The 18110-nt window shown below is 34.4% G+C and overlaps 1 long non-coding RNA gene across 3 annotated transcripts; it reads left to right on the top strand.

Annotated features, from left to right (window-relative positions):
* Positions 1 to 143: 143 nt before the first annotated feature.
* Positions 144 to 14291, top strand: LOC124887012. Of its 3 annotated transcripts, XR_007044475.1 has the most exons (4): positions 144 to 286; positions 387 to 1213; positions 13406 to 13844; positions 13919 to 14291. It is a non-coding gene; the product is annotated as an uncharacterized LOC124887012 (long non-coding RNA). The 3 variants fall into 3 exon arrangements; XR_007044477.1 differs by lacking the exon at positions 387 to 1213; XR_007044476.1 differs by lacking the exons at positions 144 to 286; positions 387 to 1213 and having other exon boundaries at positions 11876 to 13531; positions 13600 to 13844.
* The last annotated feature ends 3819 nt before the right edge of the window (positions 14292 to 18110 follow it).

Raw genomic sequence — 18110 nt, 5'->3', positions numbered from 1 at the left:
TTTTAGATATTAAAAAAATAATTAATATATTACCTAATCACAAATACACGTACTATCAAGATTTTTTTCTTAAAATAAAATATAAAAAAACAACCCATTAAACGACATTGAGGTCTGATGACAAGTGAAAAGGTTCACTTAGAAAAGATTTGAAGTCCGATGAAAACCCTACAAAATCTCCCATCTCTTATTCCCTTTCATTTAAGGAAAAATATTGAAATTTTTCATTGAAGCTACACAAACTTGGGTTGCATGTTTATCTATTTTTCATCCTCAATTTAGAAAGGTATATGTTGTTTTTCCATTTAAGAGCATTGTTTTACAATAACTCTATTTAAAAGTTAGGGTTTTTTCTATTCATCAGTTAATATTACTTCTTTTCACAGATTTGATTATATGGGTCATATTATTGCTCCTTTTCATCATGAAGGTCGCTTTTAAAAAGGTTGATATATGTCGAAATTGTCCAACATTTTGGTTGAAATAGATAAGGACCATATTTCTTTGACCGAACTGAAATCTTATGCAAACAACGTTGGGTATGATGAAGTTAAAGCTTTCCATGTTGAAGACCCTGCGACCTATAGATTTGTCGAGTTGGAAAGTGACAACTAGTTATATAAATGTGTTGAAAAATTAAGGAGTGATTCAATTTTTAAGTTACTTTTAAAACATGTGACTGTTGAAGGAGGGGGGTCCCTGGTAGCACTATTTTGGGATCATTTTCTGGTGAAAAAAATAATGAAGAATTGGGGTATTGCTCTAGTGCTTCACATCTATAAAAGTTTATAAATGAGGCCTTAAATGAGTCAGCTGGATCTAAACAAGTACCTTAGGAAGAAAATAATGACTTTAATGAGTTTGGAGAGGAAAACTTCGATTGTATTCTGGATGACGATGATAGTGAAATTGGTAAAGGATTGAGAAGTTTTACGAAAAATCTAATACAACAAAAAAAGTGAAGTTGCAAATCCAAAAAAGAGAGAAAAAAATCTTTCATGTTTCAAGAGGTTGAGCTCAAAGAAGATAGCATAGATAAAGGGTTTGAAGATATTTTCAAGAATAAAACAGTCAGGTATGGTGGTAGATTGGGTGATAATGAAGAGTCCATTGGTTTGTCAGATGAATCAAGTGAAAATAGTGATGATGAGTTAAATGTTTTAGCACAACCAGGTGTTGATTTATCTTCAAGAAGAAAAAGCAAAAAATTGAGGTATGATGATTCTTTTGCCATTTTTTTTGAATTGAGTATGATATTTGATAATACAAAGGATTTTGGAAAAGATTTAGATAATTATGTTGTCCAAGAGAAGGTTTAATTGAAGATAAAACCCAATGAACCTCAAAAAATAAGGGTAAGATGTGTAAGAAAGTGTCATTGAAAATTTTTGCTAGTTTAGATAAAAGAACCAAAAATTTTTCTATAAAGAAATATTAACCTGTTCATAAATGTATTACAATGAACTAGAATAAGTTATGCTCTGCTAAATATATGGAAACGAAGATTACAGATAGAATAATATCTTATCCTGATATTGGAGTTTATAAGCTTTAAGAGATACTAAAAATAGAATGGGAATTGCATGTGAGGAGATGAATATGTTACAGGGAAAAACTTAATGTTATTAGAAAGTTCATGAGTAACTGGAAGCTTGAGTTTTCAAAGCTATTTGACCATGAAAATATGTTTAAGAGTACAAATATAGGGACTTCTCATTGGGTGAGAACTAATAATGAAACTGTCTTAGGCAAACACTTATTCAAATACTTCTATGTTTGTTTTCCTGCATTGAAGAATGGATGGCTAGAATATTGTAGGAAGATCATAAGGTTGGATGGACGCTTTCTAACGGGTGGTTGTAGAGGAGAATTTTTAGTGGCAGTTGGAAAAAATGGAAACCAACAAATGTATCTAATATCACTGGCAGTGTAAATAAAGAAACTTAACACTCTTGGAGTTATCTCATTCAAGATTTACAACTTGGTGATGGAGACTGGATAATAATCATGTTTGATATGCAAAAGGTATGATGTCTTTTAATCTTTCTCTGATGGCTTACGTGCATCCACCACTATACTAAGGACCAGGTCGCTAACCAGTTTCTTCAGCTAATAATTGAAAAGGTTCTATATGATTTCACCACAGTAATGAGAACCTGGTCCTTTACTAGGTTCAATGACTAAGAACAAAAGTAAAGAAGAAAAGTTGTTTTACGTGGAAACCTCCTTGCAAAAGGGAGTAAAAACACGACCTACCCAAATAGAATTTCTCAGCCACTTCACTAAAACAAGAGCAACTTTTAGATTACAACTTCTTGCAACCTAGGAATTAAAATCTTAATCCCTTATCCTTACAATAACTCTATTGTAAGCACTCTCTACAATAACTCTAGTGCATAGACAACCAAAGCTAACTCTAGCCCATACCGGTACTACCACAGCTGACGCTAGCCTCCAACACTATAATGGCTAACTCTAGCCCATAACTTAGATCTACAAGAGAAGACATAAAATAAAATACCTATATAAGCTTCTCAAAAGAGGAGTAGGTTTACAATGTTAGAGAAAAATACAATGACTCAATAACTTAGACCTAAAGACATATTCCGTTGTAGCAAATTATTCCTTTGATTGTTAGAGCTTTGTCTTGATGGAACTTTATGATGGCTTTGTAAGAAGATGAGAAATCTTGATTGTGCAAAAGCTAGATTTTCCTCCCACATAATGATCTTTACATATGGAGAAAATGAAAGGGAAAGCCTAGAATATTTCTCAATGGTTTGGATTAGAAAGCTGTTATTTTGCCACTAACCACCAGAAAATGCTGCTAAAACAACCGAAGAACGAAGCTCTTCAGAAGTACAATTGATCACATACTTACGCTCTTTAGGGACCAGGTTCTTACACAAAGTTAGTCAACTATCAAGAGCACAAGTTCCATATACCAGATTGGTACTTCTATGTCCCCATACCACCTAAAATATATATGTTGAACCAGGAGAAATCCCTTTCAGATGTTTACCTGTTAACAAAGTTATGAGTACATCCATAATATGAACCTAGTCCCTACAAAACAGTATTCCTCTGAGGACAGGAATCTCACATAGTTGACTCTAAGAAATGGAAAAAATTCTAGAATCAACACATTTGGTGAGGACCAGATTCTCTCATTCTCAATCATCAAAACCACATGTACATTATGCTCTATTAATCCTATTTTTTAAAGCCCTGAATCTTATCTACATGTGTTGTTTTTAGCAATTTTTAAGATGTTTTTGTAAGTGTCTAAGTCGTTTAAGTTATTTTTAAGCCATTTTTGTCATTTTTATGCTGTTTCTATAAGTTTTTATGTTGATTTTTAAGCTGTCAATTTTCTAGGTTGTTTCTACAATTTTAAGCTGCTTTTATCAGTTTTTAAGATGTTTCAGTCATTTTAAAGCTATTTTTGTTATTTTTTACGCTACTTTTAAGCTTTCAATATTTTGTATTATTTGTAGTAGCTTTTAGGCTGTTTTTGATTAATATTTAGGTATTTCAGTCATTTTAAGCTATTTTTTTTGTCATTTTTATGTTGGTTCTAATAAATGTTTTTGCTATTCTTTTTTACAGATTTTAAGATATTTCAGTCATTTTGTATGTTGTTTCTTCGATATTAAAGTTGTTTTTTTAAATTTTTTTAAGTTGTTCTTTAAGCTGACGATTTTCATCTATTATTTTTTTTTGGATCTGGAATCAACTGTTAAGGAATTACTTCCTAGAGTTGAAAGGAGAATGTGTGCAAGACATATTTGGGCAAATTGGCTAAAGGTCTAGAAAGGTGAAGAAAAGAGAAAATCAATTTGAAAATGTGCCAAGGTTAGTTTTGAGGTAAAATTGAAAGAGGACTTTCAATATTTGGGCACACTTTGTAATAAGAAAACATATGAGTCATGCTTATATTTGATAAAGAATATTGGTGTAGGGCTAATTTTAGTAGAAGAACCAAGTGTGATGCAATGGAAATAATATGTGCAAAATATTTAATTCTTAGATTGTTGGTCCTAGACAAAAGTCTGTAATTAGTATGCTTGATGTTATTAGGAATAAAATAATGGATAGGCATGGGGATATGATCAAGTTTGTAGATACTTGGATCAGTCATATTTCACCCATGGCAAGGCTAATTTTAGAAGACAATATAGAGATTGGTAGGAAACTAAAGGTGAATTGGAATCATGACACTAGATTTGATATTCATGAAGGAGAGTTTAGGCACATAGTTGATATGGTTAAGAAAACATGTACCTATAGGTTGTGGAAATTGAGGGGTATATGTAACGACCTGAGACTACACTTTAGTCGTCACACGGTGCTTATGACCACGAAAGACCACAAGATAACCTATGACTGATATCTACTGTAAGCAATAAATAATAATACTGTAACTAATGCAAAATTTGGCTGAATTGCCATAAGGTTCAAAATATCTGAAATACTGATAAATCATAGCATCTAAAATAACAATCTGTAAAATTAAATACAATATGAAAATCTAGTCTGGAAGACTCTAATCTGAACTGTCTAAAAGTGAAGTTGATGGGACAAGCCCCCAACTAACTCTGACTACTAAGCTACTGATAAACTATAATACTAAAATAAAAGCATATCCTCGATAGATGAGGACTCATTACTAAATCTTCTACTGATGGCTAAATCAGGCTAAATGCGATCAAGAACCTGAGCATTAGAATGAATGATATGAAACATCATAGCACAAAGAATGGACATGCAGTCAGTACATGGGAATGTAATGGTATGCTAGGATAAGGCTGAATGGAATGGTTCATATGCATGAACAATAACTAACTGAATGATATAGAGTAACTGAATATGAGAGTACATGGATAATTGAAACTACTATAGATACTAAGTATGTAACACTGTGCATATATACATACTATAACTGAACTTTTCTGAAGCTAAGTACTGAGTTCTGATAACTGAGTAATTGATATCTGAAGTTACTGATAACTAATTTACTAATACTAATTAACTTTATCTGACAGTCCTGACTCTATAGAACTGACCTGAGTTCTATTCTGAAGACAGAAACTAAAACCGTGGAAGGTAATCATCTAACCGACATACCCCAAATAAGATAATTTAATTGAGTTGGGGTCCAATCTGTAACCCCAATTGGAAGGGTGTTAGCACCATACCACAAGTACTAACAACTATTGTGGAGTCAGTCCTAACTAACGGGTGACCCTTGAGATCAGTCCTAAACTAGCAGGTGATCCCTGAGTATGCCAGTCCTAAATAACGGGTGACATCTCATAACCTATGTTGGCTACGTAGTTATTGAACTTAAGGATTGCTTCTAGGGACCCAGTCCTAACTAACGAGTGAGACCCCATCCCTAGGCTCACTCAGTCCTGAATCCTACTCCCAACTAAAAGACACTAAACTGAGTATACTAAACTGGAGTGGACTGATACATAGTTTACTGAGTTTTCTTGCGTTTTGTAACTGACTGAGTTCTACTGATCGTGACAGGACTGATACTATTTTATAACTGAAACTGGATCTAGGTAAACAGCTAAATTATCGAGTATTAAATACCCTCAAAACTCAATAGAATAAAAGAAGGACATAACATGATTCATAAATACATAACCATAATTGCTTGCTAACAATGCACTTATTTAGATATTTTGTCAAAAACTTGATATACTTGAACTTGTGCATGAATGGTATCACATAATGACTTGTTATGATTCTACTATTTACTTCACATAGGCAATTTAGCAAACACTTGTAGGGCATAAGCTTCTACATGATTAGGAATACAAAATGATCTGTCATGATTCTACTATTTACTTCACATAGGCAATTTAGCAGACACTTGTAGGGCATAGATTAGTCCACACGGTAATGTCCAACACATGATCATCATAAATACAATACTCAATTTCAAATTCAAGGGTTTAGCAAGGAATTCATATAACTCGTCACATAAACTATTTTAATTTCATGGAAATTTTTAATAAATCATGGATTGAAACCCAAACAACATCATGAACATGAGTACAATCAAATTCAAACATAGAATTCATGAAATCCAAGACTTGTACTTTGAAAAAGGATTCTTGGGCTCCATGGAAGGTATAGATCCATGGATGAACATCTAACACACCTTAATTGTGAGTTTCTTGAAGTTCTTGGTGAATTCTTGTGCTTTGTTCTTGATCTCTTGAGCACTAGTGTTTTGCTAGTTTGAGTGAGAATGATTTCGATTTGGAAATAAATTGAATAATGAGTAGCTAAGGATGTTTAAGGGATTAAATCCCATATCTGGGCATAATAAAATCGTGGGAAAAGACTGTTTTAACCCTGGGTGCCCTTTTAATTTTTCATAAAAATTTTTTGAACTGGGCCCTTGGTGCGACATGGAGCTATCATTGGAAATTAACATCTGAGAATTTGGCCTGTGGCGTGACGCGGCACAATCACGGTCCCTTACTAGAAACTGACAACTGGGAATTGGGACATTGGCGCGACGCAGTGCTATCACAACGGAACTTTGGAAAAGGACAATTGTGAACTGAACCTATAGTGCGACACACCAATATTGCGATGAAGCACTGGAAAGTGACAATTTCCATTTGGCTTGGCTCCGCGATGTGCTGACATTTCAGGTGGTACACTGTCTTTCAAAAATGGCTCTAACTCTTCACCCGGGTATCGGATTTGGGCGAATTTTATATTGTTGGAAAGCTAATTGAATTTCCTACACAATGGAAGACTCTAAAATGAAAAATTCTGAGTATTTAAAAATTTTATATGGGATTCCTCATGTACTAAGACTTTAATTAAGCTTGGGAAATACAAGGTATTATAATATCTCCCCCTTGGGAACATTCATCCTTGAATAAGATTGATTAAGCTGAGAAACACTGATAGACTGAGTTTACATGCTGAACATGTACACTAAAACATGACTACATGAATAAACTACTGATAGGATGAGTTCTCAAACAGAACATGCAAATCAGATGCATGAGTACATGACTGAACTGATTCATGAATGCACGACTGAATATACAACGGTAAAGGATACCAAGTTTATAACCATAACTGGACATGGAACTGAGTAGAAATAAGTAAGATTGTTTCCTTAAGTAGAAAATACTAATGAACCTAAGATTATTTATTGAATATGTATGAACAAAAATATGAGAACATGACTGAGTTTGAAATGTGATACATGAGATGAATATCGTGAGCTGAACTTATTTCTTGGATATATGTCATTCGACTGAGATTGGAACTTGAGGGTCAACTTATGAGTACCCGTTACTCTAAACTAGATTTGTTACACGAAGAAAAACTGATAGGTTTAGGACCTGAAAGCTCAGGAGTTATAGTGTATATCTCCCTTGGGATATTATGACCCTTAAAGAATGCTGACTTGGATGGGATACCAAGGAAAGGCTAAGACGGTGCATAGGGAACCTATAAACTAAATCATTACTGAATATCTGAGATCTGAAGCTGAGACATGATACATAAACTGGGCTGAATTCATAACTACTAGGATGCTCTATCTCGGAAGAGTCATATTCACGAAACTTCGGATAGTACGACTGGGTGAAAAGATGGAAACCATGAGAACTTGTCTGCCTGACTGCTAAACTAATTCCTGGCTTTACAGACTAACTCATACTGAAAATTAATACTAAATTAGAGCATCTCTTGACACTCTTTCTATAAAGTTTTACTGACTTTAGGGAGAAAGGAAATCTTGGCATGGCCTGATTGAGACATAAGAAATCACAACGTGGCTAAAATTCTGTAATATAAGGCAAGGCCTACGAAACATCACCTAAAATAGAGTGACTAAGCCTTATGTACTGCCACTACAAATTTTTAAGCTTAAATATATTTCTTGAATGCTCTCTCAAATATAACCTCCAACTTAATAAAATTGTTCACTTGAGACTACTAAAAATATTCACATGGGCAGTGAGCATGAATGCGTAAACATACTAACTTATTTGATTAAGTAGATGACTGATAGCTGAATACTGGTCATGTAAGATTGAATTATATTTAACCTGAATAACTGGATTGAAAATATAAAGTACTATGCCTATGAGGTAAGGACTGACTTAGGAGCGTGAGGTAACTGAGCTTGAATTCATAGGAATGGTATTATCTAGGAATGCAAGATAAAGAGTATAACATGATTCTAAAATGCTGAGATACTGACAACTGAATAACTTGTAACTGTACGCTTTGGTCAAGCAAACCTGAAACTGGACTGAGTTTTGTACTGAATGCTAAACTGAGACTGTGACTGAGTTCTGATATCTACATGATGGGGACGGGGACAAATTGAGGATCTAAATGTAAAATCACATTTTGCACTTTCTAAACTTCTTATCTCAGGAAGAATTCTGATTTTTTCCCTTAATAACTAAATACAACCTCTTGCTAGTTATTCACCTGCACACTAACATGACTTTCAAGCCTATCTTCATAACTATAGCCTCGTGTAAAACTAGCATGAAATTGCCTTTTCTTAACATGAAGAATTTATTCTCTCCCTTCTAAGTAACTTCTCATCACTATATCATTTCATAAGAAGAATTCACTGAAAGTTAAAACATGGGGACTTAAAGCATGAATGGACTCTATACTGATCTTGACACTTAATTAGGGCCTGAGGAATAGAACATAAACATGCTGGACTTTATCAAGAGATCTAAACTAAGGATATACATGACGATATCTAAATTTAGCTGATCATTTGGAGTATAGCATAAGTCATGGAAACTAAGCACACTGTAAGGCATGCATACATGAGTCATGAGCTGCATGACTTGAGTTTGGAGTCTCTGTATTTACGAAACATGATTCATAACACTGAGGAAACTGGAACTCTTTATACTAGAAACTATAAGCGTACATGATTTTCTAAAATGCGCACGAATAGAAGCTATGATCATAGAGCTGCCATGTACTGCGTGAGTAGATATGATGATAGCTGAAGTGCAGAACTTTGCATTGAGGTAAGGATGGGTTGGGCATCAACCTCTCCCACTGCTTCTTTACACATACTGACATTACTACTAAAATCTAAAAGTCTAACTTGGTTACTTGTTAGACCATCTCCCCCTTAGCTTAAAGTCATTATTCTAAGTTCGTGACCACTTAATAAACTCTAAAACGAACTAAAACCACTTTACTCTAAAGCCCGACATACAATAATACTCAGAAACACTAAACTCATCCTAAAGGACTACACTTGATAATATAAGGTCCACTGCTAGTACTTCCTTCTGACACAAATTCTTAGCTTTTTATTGCCCCAAAAATTATCATATAGCAACCTCAACACTGGCTAACTTTGAATTCTTAACTTCTCTTTCTACTAGCTCAATCTAGAGATTCAAACTTAAATCAAAGAAAACTGAGGTACTACCCCTTCATTCAAGGATTGGTTCATCAAGAAATTGAAATGGAATGACTCTATTACTGAACTCAACTAAAGATATTTTTTGAAATACTGTAACTAAGCGATTTATGTATACTTTTCTGGCTGGAATAGATTTACCTACTGAGGTAAGCACTAAGAAAGGTTCTGTTAAGATTTCTAGTCTGGCTTAAAGTTGACTACTATACAAGGAGTTACAAAAGACAGAGAATCTCTTGGATCTAATAAAGCATGAATTTGTAAATAGAAGATCTATAATGTACCAGTAATCACATTACAAGAAATTTCCTGATCTTGTCGGGACTGAAGGGCATAAAACTTGTTCTGGCATTGACCACTAGTGGTACTGGAAGTGGCACCTACTGGTTAGGGCTACCAAACTAAGCTGAAGTTCAGTTATACTGACCTTAAGAATCTGACCGAGGACAATTTTTGATTCTATTGCCTAGCTTTCCACACCCAAAAGATACGCCACTACCAGCCCTACACACACCCTGATGATTTCTACCATATTTATGGCAAAGTGGATGGGTACGACCTCTTTTCATACTACCATTAAACTTAGATTCTGACGTGCTATCTCGACTGACATTTCTAAACTTTAGCACTGGAGCACTAGCTACAGAAGGATTTGGGGCTAAGAATTTCTAATGGAAATGGAAACGGTTACCACCCTCTAACCTTGGCCTAAAACCACTTGTTCTGACTCTCTTATTCTTCCTATTTTTCTTCCTACCCTTCTCCCCCTTGCTCTGCTGAGTATGAACCCTAAGCCTAGATATGACAACAGCCTGTAGGTTGTTCTGAGCAACTACTAAATTGGCTAAAGTAGTGAAAGTAGTTCTGAATTCTGCATAGGAGACATGTTCGTATAGGGGATCTTCCTGAACTTATAGAGGTGCTGACTAATTTCCTGTTCTTCTTCTGTTAGTCCTTTTAGGAGTCATGTTTTGTAACTGAAAGAAAGAAAAGGATTATACTGAGAATTTATCTTGAGCTTATGCTCACTCGCACGACATGAATATTGAAAAAAGAAAAACTTTTCCTAAAATATCTCATAGCCTCCTGTCCATAAGTGTGGCATGCTACACAACCATGCCCAAGACTCTACTTGATGCGGCTTTCAGATTCCTTTGGACTCCGTTGAACCTTAGGCTCTGATACCAAGTTTGTAACGACCCGAGACTACCCCTAGTCATCACATGGTGCTTATGACCCTAAAGGACCATAAGCTAACCCATGATTGATATCTGCTGTGAGCACTAAATAATAATAATACTATAACTAGTGCTGAATTTGGCTGAATTTCCACAAGGTTCAAAACATTTGAAATACTGATAAATCATAACATCTAAAATAACAATCCATAAAACTGAATACTATCTGAAAATCTAGTCTGAAAGCCTTTAATTTGAATTGCCTGAAAGTGGAGTTGATGGGACAAGCCCCTAACTAACTTTGACTACTGAGCTACTAATAAACTAAAATACAAAAATAAAAGCAAATCCTCAATAGATGAGGAATCACTACTAAATCATCTACTACTGGCTGAATCTGGCTAAATGAGGTTAGGAACCTAAGCGTCCCAACCTTTGATATGAAAGATAATAGCGTAAGAAAAAAGTATGGGATCAATACATGGGAATATACTGGTATGCTAAAGGATGTAAGACTGTATGCAAGGGTTCATATGTGTGAACAATAACTGAATGATATAGAGTAACTGAATATGAGAGTACATGGATAACTGAAACTACTGTAAATACTGAGCATGTAATACTATGCATATATGTATACTATAACTTAGCTTTTCTGAAGGTAAGTACTGAGTTCTCATAACTGAGGAAACTGATATCTGAAGTTACTGATAACTAATTTATTGATACTGATTGACTGTATCTGGCAGTCCTGACTCTGTAGAACTAAACTGAGTTCTATACCAAAGATTAAAACTGATACTGTGGGAGGTAATCATCTAACCGATATACCCCAAATAAGATAAGATAACTGAGTTGGGGTCCAATCTGTGACCCCAATTGGAAGGGTGTTAGCACCGTGACATGGGTACTAACAACTACTGTGGAGTTAGTCCTAACTGGCGGGTGACCCCTAAGATCAGTCCTAAACTAGCAGGTGATCCTTGAGTATGCCAGTCCTACCTAAAGGGTGACATCTCATAACCCACGTTGGCTACATAGTTCTTGAACTTGGGGATTGCTTCTACGGACCCAGTCCTAATTAAAAGGTGAGTCCCCATCCCTATGATCACTCGGTGCTGAATTCTACTTCCAACTGATAGACACTAAACTAAGTATACTAAACTGGACTGGACTGGTATATAGTTTACTAAGTTTTCCTGAGTTTTGTAACTGACTGAGTTCTACTGATCGTGACAGGACCAATACAATTCTGTAACTGACACTGGCTCTAGGTACACAACTAAATTTTTGGGTATTAAATACCTCTAGGACTCGATAACATAAAAGAAAGACATAACATGATTCATAAATGCATAACCATAATTGCTTGCTAACAATGAACTTATTTAGATATTTTGTCAAACACTTGATATACTTGAACTTGTGCATGAATAGGATCACATAATGACTTGTTATGATTCTACTATTTACTTCACATAGGCAATTTAGCAAACACTTGTAGGGCATAAGCTTTTACATGATTGGGAACACATAATGACCTATCATGATTTTACTATTTACTTCATATACGTAATTTTGCAAAAACTTGTAGGGAATAGATTAGTCCACATGCCAATGTCCAATACATTAACATCATGAATACAATACTCAATTTCAAATTCAAGGGTTTAGCATGCAATTCATATATCTCATCACATAAACTATTTTAATTTCATGGAAACTTATATTAAATCATGGATTAAAACCCAAACAAAATCATGAACATGACAATTAAATACAAACATAGAATTCATATAATCTAAAACTTGTATTTTGAAAAAGGGTTCTTGGGCTCCATGGAAGATAAGGATCCATGGATGAACATCTAACATACCTTAATTGTGAGTTTCTTGAAGTTCTTGGTGAATCTTTGAGATTTGGGTTTTGCTAGTTTGAGAGAGAATGCTTTTAATTTGGTGATGAATTGAATAATGAGTAGCTAAGGACGTTTTTAGGGATTAAATCCCATATATGGGAATAATAAACTCATGGAAAAAGACTATCTTAACCCTGAGCATCCTTTTAATTTTGCTTAGAAATTTTATGAACTGGGCCTTTGGAGCGACACGACGCTATCACGCCGTATCAATGGAAAATAACATATTAGAATTTGGCCTATGGCACGATGCGGCACAATCGTGGTCCCTGGAAACTGACAACTGCGAACTGGGACATCGGTTCGACGCGATGGTATCACGACGGAACTCTGTAAAAGGACAATTGTGAACTGAGCCTATGGTGCGATGCACCAATATCGCGATGGAGCAATGGAAAGTGACAATTTTCATTTGGCTTGGCTCCGCGATGCGCTGTCGTTCCAGGTGGTACACTGTCTTACAAAAATGAGTCTAACTCTTCACTTGGGTATCAAATTTTGGCGAATTTTATATCGTTGGAAAGCTAATTGAATTTCCTACACAATGGAAGTAAACTAAAAAATGCTGAGTATTTCAAAATATTTATATGGAATTACTCATGTACTAATACTTAAATTAAGATAGGGAAATACGAGGTATTACTGTATACCTTGCCGACAAGTAGTTTGTGCGTTGTATCACATTGCACATGAATTAAAAAATTATGTCGAGCAGTTGTACAGGAAAGACACATTCTTACGTGCTAATAAGTACTTCATACAACCTATCTCTAACATGATAATATGGCACGAAAGTAATAATCCATTAGTTGAGCCACCTGAAGTTAAGCTAATTCTTGGAAGACCTCCCAGATGTAGAAGAAAAGATAAATATAAATCAAGGAAGAAAAATGGGGGAAAGCATAAAAAAATGGAGTAAAAGTGACAGGTTCCAAATGTCATCAAGTTGGGCACAACAAAAGAGGCTGCAAATCAGTGGTAAGTATTTTGGTGTTTCGTTGTCAAATTAATCATTCTTACTCTTCTAACTTTTTCTTAATGTATAGCTCCCTCAACAGCTCACTCAATAGCCTTCTAAACAGCCCTCTCAACATCCTTCCCAACCAAGGTCAATGAGTCAGCCTAGCACTCAACATTCATCTCTATGTCCTGAAACTTCAAGAGTTAAGGAAGTGAAAAGTAGGCAAGCTCTTTAACTATGAGGGAAACATCTTTAGATGGAAGGAAAAGTACAAGAGATGTAGGATTTGGTGTATACAGAGACACACAATCTGGAAGACAAGTCATTAATGTATGTAATTCATAACTTAAATTCCTTGCATATTTATTTATGAATCGTATGTAATGTATTTTTGAATATTGCAGCCCGACAGATCGAGCGAAAGAGTTATTTCGAGTGGGATGACACTAAAGGATACATCACTGACAAATGTTGATTTAGGATTCAAGCCACCTTGTTTGAAATGGAAAGGAAAAGACGCTATGACTGGAAATCAACTTCAACAAATTCAACAACGTATAAAGTTGCAAACCAAATCCTAGAGTCGTGGTGTTAGATTGGACAGTTTCTTTTTTATTTTTGATGTATGTTTTGTGAATGATAAATTCAAGTCCACTGTAAATTCAAGTCCAACAGTGTTAATGGCATTTAGATTTGTGAAACTATGCAACTATTGGTTATTTTGATGTATGTTTGTTTGCCTTTAGACAATTTTTGGTGTTGGCTAGCTTTTGGATATTTAAAGTGGTGACTTTTTTACTGTTCAGTTATGACTTATTTTAAAAATAATTTTTTTCTATTTAAAGTGATGATTTCAAAATAATTTCTTATGTCGCCAAATTTTTAAAGGTGAAGGTAATTGTAAAATAAGACTAGTGCCAAAGTAGGTATTCTGTTTCTTAGACAGCTGCTGCTTGTACCCTGAAAAGCTGGGTATTCTGCTCTCGCAGTGGGTATTCTGCTTTCACAATGGGTTTAGGTGAATGACATTGCATTGTATATTCCATCAAAGCTGCTGTGTTCTTAAATATTAGAGTGGGAATTTTCGATATTGGAGAAGGCAATGACTTGCCACCAGGAAAGTCAATGGTTGAGAAAATAATTGTCCAGCTATATTACTTTTGAACTATTGGATGAACTCTTTATCTGTTCCATATTACACAAATCTACTTCCTTCCGATAAAGATAAACCATCAGCTATTCTAGTGTTCACAACTACTTCAAGAATCTGTTACATGGCCTTGAATTTGCACAAAATTTAATGATGATTTCCTATGGAGGAGTTGGCTACTTAAAGAAGCTCACCGAGATGGAAATTCCAGGTGCAAAGAAGCTACTCGAATACTTGGAGAGAGGGAAATTAAAGAGATTTTTTTAGCAGAAAATAGCAAGGTGAGTCTCACGAGTTTTACCTTGCAATCGTTCTCTTATATCTCCTTAACATATTCCAATTGTGCATTTGAAGTAACTAAATAGTGTTGGGTTCGAAATCAAGAGGGCATCATACGAGAACTACTAGTTGCAAACTATGAGATGATAAATCAGACAAAAAAAAAAATACTAAAAAGTATAAATTATTATATGTTTTGGCCAATTGCGTACATATTATAAAACCTAATATTAAAAAACATAAAAACTAATCACAAAGAAAATCTCCCCCTAAACAAAGCTCCCAAACAACTATATTGTGGATGCTATTGTGTTATGGTATGAGAAGGGTTTTCTATTTATAAAGTCCCAAAACCTTTTCTCCAAGAAAGAGGTTAGCCAAATATGGAAAGTTTTATATTTTTCTTTAAGGAAAAATAAAAGTAATTATGGTATTACTTTTATTTCTCTTCTAAGAAAAGTAAAACTTAATTTTGGTAAGAAAATCAGAGCAAAAACCCTAACAAATCTTCTTTTTTTGGCTTGATTTTCTGCAAAATATTCATGATCCTCCTTCTTCTTATGCATGATCTTCATTCTTCACATATTCTTCATATATCACTGATGTTTGACATGATTCAAAAATTGAGCCTTTTGGGGTTAAAATATATCAGCCTTTTTCGAGTTAAAAATATTGGAGACCTTTTGCAGGGTTAAAACTGAGCTTTATTTTCAAATATGTGACAACAGGATTGTTGAAAATACGATTGACAAATATCTCCACATATAGTTTTATTTTGACAAAATATCTTCATTATCTTCAAATTGGCTGCAACTTTGACCTTAAACTATCCTCAATCGAACCATCGAATCTTTGAACCATAGGCTCTGATACTACTTGTTGTGTTCAAAATTGAGAGGGCGTCATGCGGAAGCTACTAGTTGCAAACTATGAGATGATAAATCAACAACAACAAAAAAATAATACTAAAAAACATAAAATTATTATATGTTTTGGACAATTGACCTACATATTAAGGAAAATAAAAGTAATTATGGTATTACTTTTATTTTTCTTCTAAAAAAAGTAAAACTTAATTTTGGTAAGAAAATCAGGGTAAAAACACTAACAAATAGCTTGCATCTTGTTTCCTGGAAACCCATTTCAATTGAAACCAAGACAAAAATGGATCACTTTTTTGTCCTCTTGAGTGAAACCTTATTCTGGACAAATTATTCCTTTTTGTCTGTTTAAATGATTCATTCTGTGAAGTTCGTTAGAATGAAGCAGAGAGGAGTTTAGTGTCAGCTCCCGAAATAAGTTTGGCAGGAATAAAATGGAACTAAAGGTCGCAATCATCTTTTAAAGGAAGAGGGCTTAGTAGAGGCAAAACTACATCCAAATCTCTCTATAGCTAGGTGGTTTTCTTTCAGCTAGTCTACAGATATACACTTGATCAAAAAGTTTTACGGATATATCATATACACTTGATCCATATAATTAATTGCTTGAGCTGCGCGCTAAAATTTGCAAAAGGCTATTGATGAAGAAATCACAAGTTGGTTACCAACACTTCAAACTTGACTAGATTGAATAATTGAATGCATGTCGAATAACGAAAAGGTGCAGATAATTATAAATAAGACTAGTGTTATTCAAGCAAAATGAAAGCTTCAAAAAAGTTGAAACAAGAAAGTAGTCTTATAAAAGAATCGACATATATATAGTCTTACACCAGTTTATCATTTGCACAAATATCAAAAAGTCTTCATGACACAAGTTGGCGTATTTGAACCCATTTATAAAAACTCACAAAAGATTAACCCATTATATAAATACTACTACATAAACAACTCTCTATAAATCCAAGATAGTATTAAATGATCAATAAAACTTGATACTTCCTCCTAGTTTTATCCATTTCTTCATCATGTTTTTTGATTTTTATCCTAAAATTGAAATTCTAGCATGTTCAGGATAATCAACTTCATACCATCTAAAAAATTTGCGCCCAACATGTTTAAGAAGAACAAAAGAACCATAAAAATTAAATCTTAAGTACTAGTAGTGTTTAAGCAAATAAAAAATCATCTAAAATGCAACCTTACCAGACCATCTTCACATCCAAGAAACCAATGACCTGGGTTGTTTATAGACCAAGAAATATTAAATATTGCTCTCTTTCCACCATGACAAAAGAAATTAGATGCCATTTTGATCTAGCAATGAGCTGAAAATAGTAAAAAAAAAAATAGGGGAGAGTTGGAGAAATTAAAAAGAAGCTAAAGTGAAAATTTGATGTGTAGGAGAAGGTTGTATATAAAAAAAGGATTCCTTAAAGGCATAATAGTCATTCGTCCATTTTTTAACCGTTGGGGGGCTCAAAATTTAAATCTAACACGTGTCATTTAAGTGTATTCATACATTTTACTAGGTAGGATTGGAGTATTTTTTTGGTTAGCTTTTGATACAAGTCAAATGGGCGTCAACGCTTTTGATCACATAACTCAGGGCCAACATGAAGAGGTCTAAGCCTTGATCACCCTAAGGATCCAAGATTCTGCTTGAAGTCCTTTCTTCGAGCTCTTAATTAAGCAATGTCATGTTTAAAAGATAGCATGGAGCTGAGGAAGTCCATGGCGCAGGAATAAAGAGAGCCCTTGTGGGTTATTTCCAAAATAGCAACTTTTGACTATTTTTATAATAGGCTAGTTGTGCAAAGGAAACTACTATAAATAGGTGCATTAGACATTTCATTAGTTAGTTTTTGGTTGATTAATTCACATGATGTATTCATGAGAACTTCATGGGAGTGTTTTGAGTGCTTGGAAAAGCATATGTTGAACCTTATTTAGAAACATTGGTTGTAAGAGAGATCTAATCCCGTTTGTGGTCACACAAGAATTAGGTTCTTATTGATAGCCATTAAGGGAGGTTTTAGGGTTGGAAACCGTAATGCCCTAATTTTTTGAACCAAAACACTATACAGTGCTCATGACCCCGAAGGACCACAAGCTAACCCATGACTGATATCTGTACCTGTACACTGCATAGTATAACATGATAATGCAAAAATATGAACTAAAAGGCCATAAGGTTCAATACTGAACAAATATCTGATAACGCAATGTCTGAAAATTGTATAACAATACCAAAACAAATCTAAAATAACTGCCTGACATGCTGTA

The sequence above is a fragment of the Capsicum annuum genome, chromosome 9 (genome assembly GCF_002878395.1).
Source record: "Capsicum annuum cultivar UCD-10X-F1 chromosome 9, UCD10Xv1.1, whole genome shotgun sequence".
Lineage (NCBI taxonomy): Eukaryota > Viridiplantae > Streptophyta > Magnoliopsida > Solanales > Solanaceae > Capsicum > Capsicum annuum.
The sequence above is the reverse complement of the archived record's forward strand: the minus strand, read 5'-3'. Positions and strand labels throughout refer to the sequence as shown.